This window comes from Triticum aestivum, chromosome 7D (assembly GCF_018294505.1).
Source record: "Triticum aestivum cultivar Chinese Spring chromosome 7D, IWGSC CS RefSeq v2.1, whole genome shotgun sequence".
NCBI classification, from domain to species: domain Eukaryota; kingdom Viridiplantae; phylum Streptophyta; class Magnoliopsida; order Poales; family Poaceae; genus Triticum; species Triticum aestivum.
In genome coordinates this window covers 87,001,866-87,010,335 of record NC_057814.1, presented here as the reverse complement: position 1 = coordinate 87,010,335, position 8,470 = coordinate 87,001,866, and positions in this window count along the sequence as shown.

Here is an 8,470-nt window from a genome sequence, read left to right as displayed (position 1 = left end):
GTGCTCTAACAACAATTTATCATAGTATATTAGTATCTAGATACTAGCTAATAAAATATCTACTTGAAATGGTTCCTTTAAAAAAGATACTAATAATGGATCCATGGTTTCAGTTCATATCTTCTCTGCCCATGGTGTTGTGCGCAATGTGACACTGCGGCACGCAAATTCTCCTTATGAAAGGGTCGTTTATGAGGTTCGCTCCATTGTTTTAGCTTGGAAACTGTACATTAGATAATCCCTTTTTGCTGGTGTGCTTCAGAAATACACTTAAGGTCCAGCCAAACTAGAGAACAATAAGGAAAACTGAAATGTGGGCAGTAGTTACTTTCTTTTATAATTATTTTCTTTACCATCATATTTCAATCAAAACACACCGTTTTGTAGTTCTGGTTTTCTGTAAAGGAAATGTTGTTGTTTGACCTCTAGATTTGTTTCCAAATCTGAACAATATCTAATTATGTGCACTCAATATGCAGGGTTGTTTTCGCATCCTCTCTTTGTCTGGCTTGTATTTGCCATCCAAAACTAATGAACTGAGCTCTCGAAAGGGTGGATTGGGTATTTCGTTTTCCAGTCCCGATTGCCGCGTCTTCGGCGGCGGGTCAGCAGGACCTCTGATTGCAGCTTCACCTGTTCAGGTTACCATCTTTCACTGGGAGTAACATGTTTCTAAAAGACAAAGATCTTTATATCATACTCCCTCTGTCCCAAAATAAGTGTCTCAAGTTTTCAGTAAAACTTTGTACTAAAGTTAGTACAAAGTTGAGACACTTATTTTAGGACTGAGGGAGTAGTATGTTAATAGCTCTCACTGCATCTTGCTCTGTTTTTTGAAGTAATTAAAAGCTATATGTGCTTCCTATATTTGGAATACTGTGAAACCAATGTTCTGCCATATAATTTACATTCTATACATATTAATAGTCCTATGTAAAATCATTATGTGTTTCTTTTTATATGTAGCTTATTTGGAAAATGACATAGCTTTACGAAATACACATCTATTGCTAGGGAGAACCTTGTGCTTTGTCTTAATACTTTGAATTTTTGTTCGCAGGTGGTCATTGGAACGTTTCTAGCCGACTAGAAAAAGGAGGATAAATAGGCACCAAGAGGTGGTCTGAATGGATCATCAAGTGATCCAGGATGCCCACCAAACTAGAGTGCCACTCAAAGATTCAACACCAGATTCTTGTTTCCAAATAAGAGCCAGCTTAAATTCCTAGCTTTCTGCTCCTAGCTCACTCTCAATGCTTAGCTTTCTGCTCCAGGTCGTTTTACTTCTCGGTCTTAGCTTGCTCCAAGTGTTAGGTTTTCAATACTAGATCCAAATGCGCAGCTTTTTATCCTATCTCCAGCTTAGCTACTCTGATGATTTTGTAACTGGATGATGTTTTGTAATAATATAGTTATGAAATTTCATGGTCATATTGCACACATCTGATCATCAAAACGTAAAAATGCCATTCTCAAGGGTAACCAGTATCCCAAAACTATGCTACCCCTTTATTTGGAACAAAGGAATTTTGCAACAATTGCCAGAACTCTAAATTCCTACTTAGTTAATTCCTCTTCTTCCAAACGATGCGCAGCTGTCTTATGCCTTGTTTGATACATCCAGTTCGCATGTAGAATTAGTTTTCCATCTAAGGAAATCAATCCGTATCTTACACAGCTGGTTGAGCAGAGCAATATCTGCTCTATATAGCTCTCGACCAATCTGTATCTCACACAACTGGTTGAGCAGAGTAATAACTACTGCTGTAAACAACAGCCGCAAGTTGGCAACGACGATGACAGCGATGTACTATCGAATTGTTTTCAAACAAGATCGATGGATCGATCGATACTCGACACGCCCTGAATCAAAAGCTTTGTTACTTTCGTATGTCATTCGTCGGTGGTTCTCCCATTCTCGCTGAAATTGTACGCTCGTCAGATCAATATATTAGTTGCAAGAATAGTTGAATTTGTCTTCTGAGCGAATTATACATTTAAGACGCTGGGGGACATAACCTGAAAATAAAGCGAAACATGAGGGATAGAGAGAGAGATAAACAAAATGTCTGAAGTTATCATGCACACGTAAAAGAACAATGTAATGTATTCTTACAGCATTTTGGGATACAACCTGAATTTATTTTAAAAAAATACCATAGGTGGAATCAAATATACCACGCACGCAGAAAAAATAGAGAAGGCACCGCCACATCTGTGTGTCATCTAAAAGAAAATGCAGCTAGCAGAGTTAAAGTAGTGGCCATTGTCAACACATTACAGACTAATGTCACTGCATCATTGTTCAAACATTTTTTGGATTCTAGAACCGTGATGCCAACGCAAGTAGGTTTCTTACTGTCAGGAGAGCAAACTCAGTTTAGCTAGCTAGTAGAAACACAACAACTGCTGGGCTTTCCTGAACCCATATCTCAACGGAAGGAACTGGGTTCTAATGTCATCGTGTCTCCGAGGCCACGACACTTCAGAAGAAGTGGACAGGAAGGCAACTTGTAGGGGTATCTCTCTACTCTGCATCGACATCCGCATACCGCAGCGCCGCGTGGGCTGAATTAGCAGAAAAATAGTTAAGCAGTTAGGCATCGTGTGTCACAAGTACTGCAACAAATTTAAATAAGAAGATAAAAAAAGAAAGCAGATGTACAAAACCTCAAAACAGTGTAATGTGTTACTCGAAACAGTTACAGTAGGCTGAAAAACAGAAATCATTATCTTCTCTGTGAATCTGAACTAGGCAGACCAAACTGATTTGGGTTTTTAAGTTCAGAAGTTTTCCACTAGCGGCATATATATGGTACTATATTAAATCGAACAACTGAATCATCTGAATCGAAGCACAGTGGCATCAAAACCAATAGTTTCCATATCATGGTTCAGTGTGGATTTTAGACATGAAATGATTTTCACCCAACAAACCAGCTTCAGACAACCTTCTAGCATAATGTCGTGCCTGATGAACACCTGCTGATTTGATTCAACAACTTTTACTGATATCTACGTATAATCCTACAGCAGTTCAGATCCTAATCCTACAGAAATTTAGATTCCTAACTGAAACAGATTAGCAGAAAAAGTTTCAGCAAGTAAACTGTTTTTCAGACTACTAGTTTCGATTTGAACACTGTTTTCCAAGCACGGGCATATTAGCATTCAACTGAAATGAAACCCAAAACATCCAGACAAGTTCTAGACTAGTGCTTTTCTTGCCAAAGGAGAAGAGTTAGGAAGCTGAGGATATGAAGGGGCTCTCACGAGGCGTCCCGGCGACGACGACGACGATGTGGAAGCTCTCGCGGTTGCTGGGCAGGTCGACGAGGAGTGGGAAAAGCCGGCCATCACGTGTGGGGAGGCACATGACGAGGTCGGCGACGCCCAAGACTTGGACGGCATTCAGCAGCCTGGCCAGCTCCTCCCTCAGGCGGAAGACGGATCTCCCCCTGAACATGTGCCAGCCGGCGGTGATGGGGTCCCCGTGGATGTCCCGCCAAATGTACACGATCTCCCGCGATAGCAACATGGTGGCGGTGGGGAGGGTAAGCTGCAGTTCGAGTCCCAAGTCCCAACATTATCAGGAGGTCAAATGCGAATTTGAGACGCGGAAGCCAAAGAAAGCGCAAATTTGGCAAGAACAGAGCCAAGAATTGCTCCCAGGCGAATGAAATTAACAGGATTTGCGATCTCCGCGGTCATATTCCGATGCATGTTAACGACATCCAATCCAAGAACCCAGCTCGCGCAAATTCGACCGGGAAGAATCAAGAAGCGGGCATGGCGGACTCACCCCAGTCGAACGTGGAAGGGGAGGCATGGTCTCCCTGGCGAGGATGGGCTCCACGACCCAGTGCATCATCGTGCTCATGTCGTGGATGCCGTTGATGTAGCCGACGCTGGCGCCGTTGTTCCAGGGGAGGTACTTCCCGTTGGCGCGGAGGCTGCCGCCGTTGAAGTGTTGGAGCAGGACGTCGTCCCCGAATTCCGTCCGTACGGCCAGCCAAAACATTGCCTCCTCCTCAGGATGGTTGTAGCTGCGCTGCTCCACGCGGTGCCCACGGTGGCCTAGCGGCGCCGGCGCGGCCGTGGCGGCGAGGTACCGGCCGTAGGCGGCGCTGTGGAGGAGCAGGAACGGCACCCGCGCGTGGGGGGGCTGGTACAAGTGCACCGCCCAAGCCGCGTTCATCGACGCCCGGCGGTGGTGGAGGGAGACGCCTTGCCCGTCCCCGTCGGCGTGCAGGTACGTGCCGAGCTCGCGGCTCCGCAGCCGCACGTGGTGGCCGTGGTGGAACTGCTCCATCGGTCGCTTGAGATGGACCGCTGCAGAGAAGAGGAGGTGGGCTCTGCACGGTGGAGATGGAGGGTGGGTTATTGGTTTCTTGGCGCTCCGGCGACGGGGAGAAAAGGAGCAGCGAAAGCTGTTGGTTGGGACGGTTACGTTCGGGCGCGTAGGCTGAATATTTCAAGGTGCCTGACGCCGTCGCCGGGCTCAGCTTTCGATACTAGGTGGGCTTGTGGGCTTGTGGCCCGTAGCCTAGGAAATGTATAATAATAGTACTCTTCTCTGTTTCTGGTTAAGCTAAAAAAAACCCGTTTCTAAAATGAAAAGTTAAAAAAAGCACTAGCCGCCGTCAAGGTTCATCGGCTTTTTTATTTTGCGAGAAGAGGTTCATCGTTTTATTTTTTTTTGAATTGGTTTGAATTACTTACCACATATGTCACATGGTGAGGTTCATCGTTTTCACTGGTTCATTCCCTATGGTTCCTTTTTTTTCTGCTATCCCAAGATGGGTTGGTCAGAGATATTAATCGTCAGTTGTATTGGTGTGAGACTTTCTTAGTTTTTGTCTTCTCATAAAAGCACCATCACCATTCTATTCGTTATTTAAGTCCGAAGATCAAGACTTGTGACTTGGGCACCGAGCAAAGTGCTGAGTAGTTGGAAAGGAAGAGTCATGGATTTGGTTACTTTGCCGACGCTCTAGATTTTGTTATGATAAGGTGTTTGGATATGATAAAGCGTTGAGGTTTTTTTGGGGACACGGGTAGTGGCACAAAGGCCCCAGATGCTGTCAAAGCGGTGGCTTCCTGAAGAAACGGAAAATTACAACTAGATGCTTGTTGCTAACGAAAAAGACCCCAAACAGCACAGGAGAAACGCAATCGGGTCCCTACTGCTCCTCGAATGATAGAATCGACGCCAGTGTCGGGGACGAATCACTTGGAATGGCGTGACCTCCATGGATCGCTCTGCAGAATCCTTGTTGGAGTAACACTGCCCTTCTGGCTTCAAGGCCGGGAGGAATGAAACATGGCTGCCATTCAACCTGAAAATTCGCCAGATCATAGGACAAGTCGGCCAGCCTGCTTGGGCATCGTAGCTCCTCCTAAACCCCTAGCTGGTGAGCTCTAGGTCCCCTTCATCCTTCTCTGACAGCACACATGAACTGTATTTCCAGATCCGGGGACAATATGGATGAACATGGCAAGTTTGTTGGCAGCTCAATAGCCTTTACCATGCTTAATTTGTATGTTTATGAGTAGATGTTTCAAAACAGAAAGTTTTTTTATTGTTGTTTGAATTTTCCTGACAAGTCAGAATGAGATAAAATCTTCAAATTTTGACACGGTAGGTATAACAAATTTTATATTGCTCGATAATTGTTCAAAAAAATTGGAGTTAAATAAGTATGAATTTTGCTTCATCCTTTGCACACTATTCTTTTTAGACAGATTACCATTATATTTGCATATGCTTGATTGTTTAATGTTTCTATTAATGGATAGGAGTATTAAATATGCTGAGACATTTAGTATACAATGTTCAATTATAATTTTAGTAATTTGCTACAATAGAGAATGTTAAGGTTTTGAATTTATTTATACTAACTTATCTCACGAGTTCTTGTTAAGTTTTGTGTGGATGAAGTTTTTAAGATTTAGGGAAAACCATGATATGAGAACAATTAAGGAGACACAAGAGTTCAAGCTTGGGGATGCCCAAGCCTCCCCAAGTTAACATTCCAAGAAGTCTCAAGTACCTAAACTTAGGGATGCCCCGGTAGTCATCCCACATTTTTTCATCAACAACTATCGGCTAGTCTTGCTTGAGCCTAAGTTTTTATTTGTTCACATGATGTGTGCTATTCTTGGAGTCCTTTTATTCTTGTTTTGTTTGTTGTTTGATATAATCTTTAGATCTGAAAATTTTGATTTGGAGAGAATCTTTACATAACTAACTATTGACTTAACTACACTTTGTTCTTCACTTATATGTTTTGGAGTAGTTTTTCCTTTACTATTGTGCTTCACTCATATCCTAAGAGTAAATTCTTGAATGAATCTAATATCATAAATTTGAAATTATATATGCTTCATATGCTTGTCTCATGGGAGGTAGTGACTTCACATGAGAGTGTGGGAAATAAAATCTATTGGAATTTAACAAACATAGCATTGGTCATTCGGAAAATTCATGAAAGAATAATTAAGGAAGAGAGACTTTACATATATATATATATACATATATATATACTATCTTGGAGACCTTCTATGATTGTGAACCCACATTAATTATTTTCAAACTTGATCAAATAGTTGATATTGAAGGAAATATGCCCTAGAGGCAATAATAAAGTTATTATTTATTTCCTTATATCATGATAAATGTTTATTATTCATGCTAGAATTGTATTAACCGGAAACATAATACTTGTGTGAATACATAGACAAACAGAGTGTCACTAGTATGCCTCTAGTTGACTAACTCGTTGATCAAAGATGGTTATGTTTCCTAGACATTGACATGAGTTGTCATTTGATTAACGGGATCACATCATTAGGAGAATGATGTGATTGACTTGACCCATTCCGTTAGCTTAGCACTCGATCGTTTAGTATTCTGCTATTGCTTTCTTCATGACTTATACATGTTCCTATGACTATGAGATTATGCAACTCTCGTTCACCGGAGGAACACTTTGTGTGCTACCAAACGTCACAACGTAACTGGGTGATTATAAAGGTGCTCTACAGGTGTCTCCGAAGGTACTTGTTGGGTTGGCGTATTTCGAGATTAGGATTTGTCACTCCGATTGTCGGAGAGGTATCTCTGGGCCCACTCGGTAATGCACATCACTGTAAGCCTTGCAAGCATTGCAACTAATGAGTTAGTTGCGGGATGATGTATTACGGAACGAGTAAAGAGGCTTGCCGGTAACGAGATTGAACTAGGTATTAAGATACCGACGATCGAATCTCAGACAAGTAACATACCGATGACAAAAGGAACAACGTATGTTGTTATGCGGTTTGATCGATAAAGATCTTCGTAGAATATGTAGGAGCCAATATGAGCATCCAGGTTCCGCTATTGGTTATTGACCGGAGACATGTCTCGGTCATGTCTACATAATTCTCGAACCCGTAGGGTCCGCACGCTTAAAGTTCGATGACGGTTATATTATGAGTTTATGTGTTTTGATGTACCGAAGATAGTTCGGAGTCTCGGATGTGATCACGGACATGACGAGGAGTCTCGAAATGGTCGAGGCGTAAAGATCGATATATTGGACGACTATATTCGGACATCGGAAAGGTTCCGAGTTATTGGGGTATTTTCGGAGTACCGAGGAGTTACGGAAATTCACCGGGAGAAGTATTGGGCCTTATTGGGCCATACGGGAATAGAGGAGAGAGGCCAAAAGGAAGGAGGCGCGCGCCCCCCCTCTGGTCCGAGTTGGAAAAGGGGTGCGGCCCCCTTTTCGTTCTCCCTCTCCCCCTCTTTCCTTCTCTCCTACTCTGGAAAGGAAAGGGGAATCCTACTAGGACTTGGGAGTCCTAGTAGGACTCCCCACACTTGGCGCGCCCCCTCTAGGGTCGGCCTATCCCTCCCTTGCTCCTTTATATACGGGGGCAGGGGCACCCCATAGACACAACAATTGATCTCTTGATCTCTTAGCCGTGTGCGGTGCCCCCCTCCACCATAATCCACCTCGATAATAGCGTAGCGGTGCTTAGGCGAAGCCCTGTGTCGGTAGAACATCATCATCGTCACCACGCCGTCGTGCTGACGGAACTCTCCCTCAAAGCTCGACTGGATTGGAGTTCGAGGGACGTCATCGAGCTGAACGTGTGCTGAACTCGGAGGTGACGTGCGTTCGGTACTTGATCGGTCGGATCGTGAAGACGTACGACTACATCAACCGCCTTGTGCTAACGCTTCCGCTTTCGGTCTACGAGGGTACGTGGACAACACTCTCCCCTCTCGTTTCTATGCATCACCATGATCCTGTGTGTGCATAGGAATTTTTTTGAAATTACTACGTTCCCCAACAGTGGTATCAGAGCCTGGTTTTATGCGTAGATGTTTATGCATGAGTAGAACACAAGTGAGTTGTGGGCGATATAAGTCATACTGCTTACCAGCAATGTCATACTTTGGTTCGGCGGTATTGTT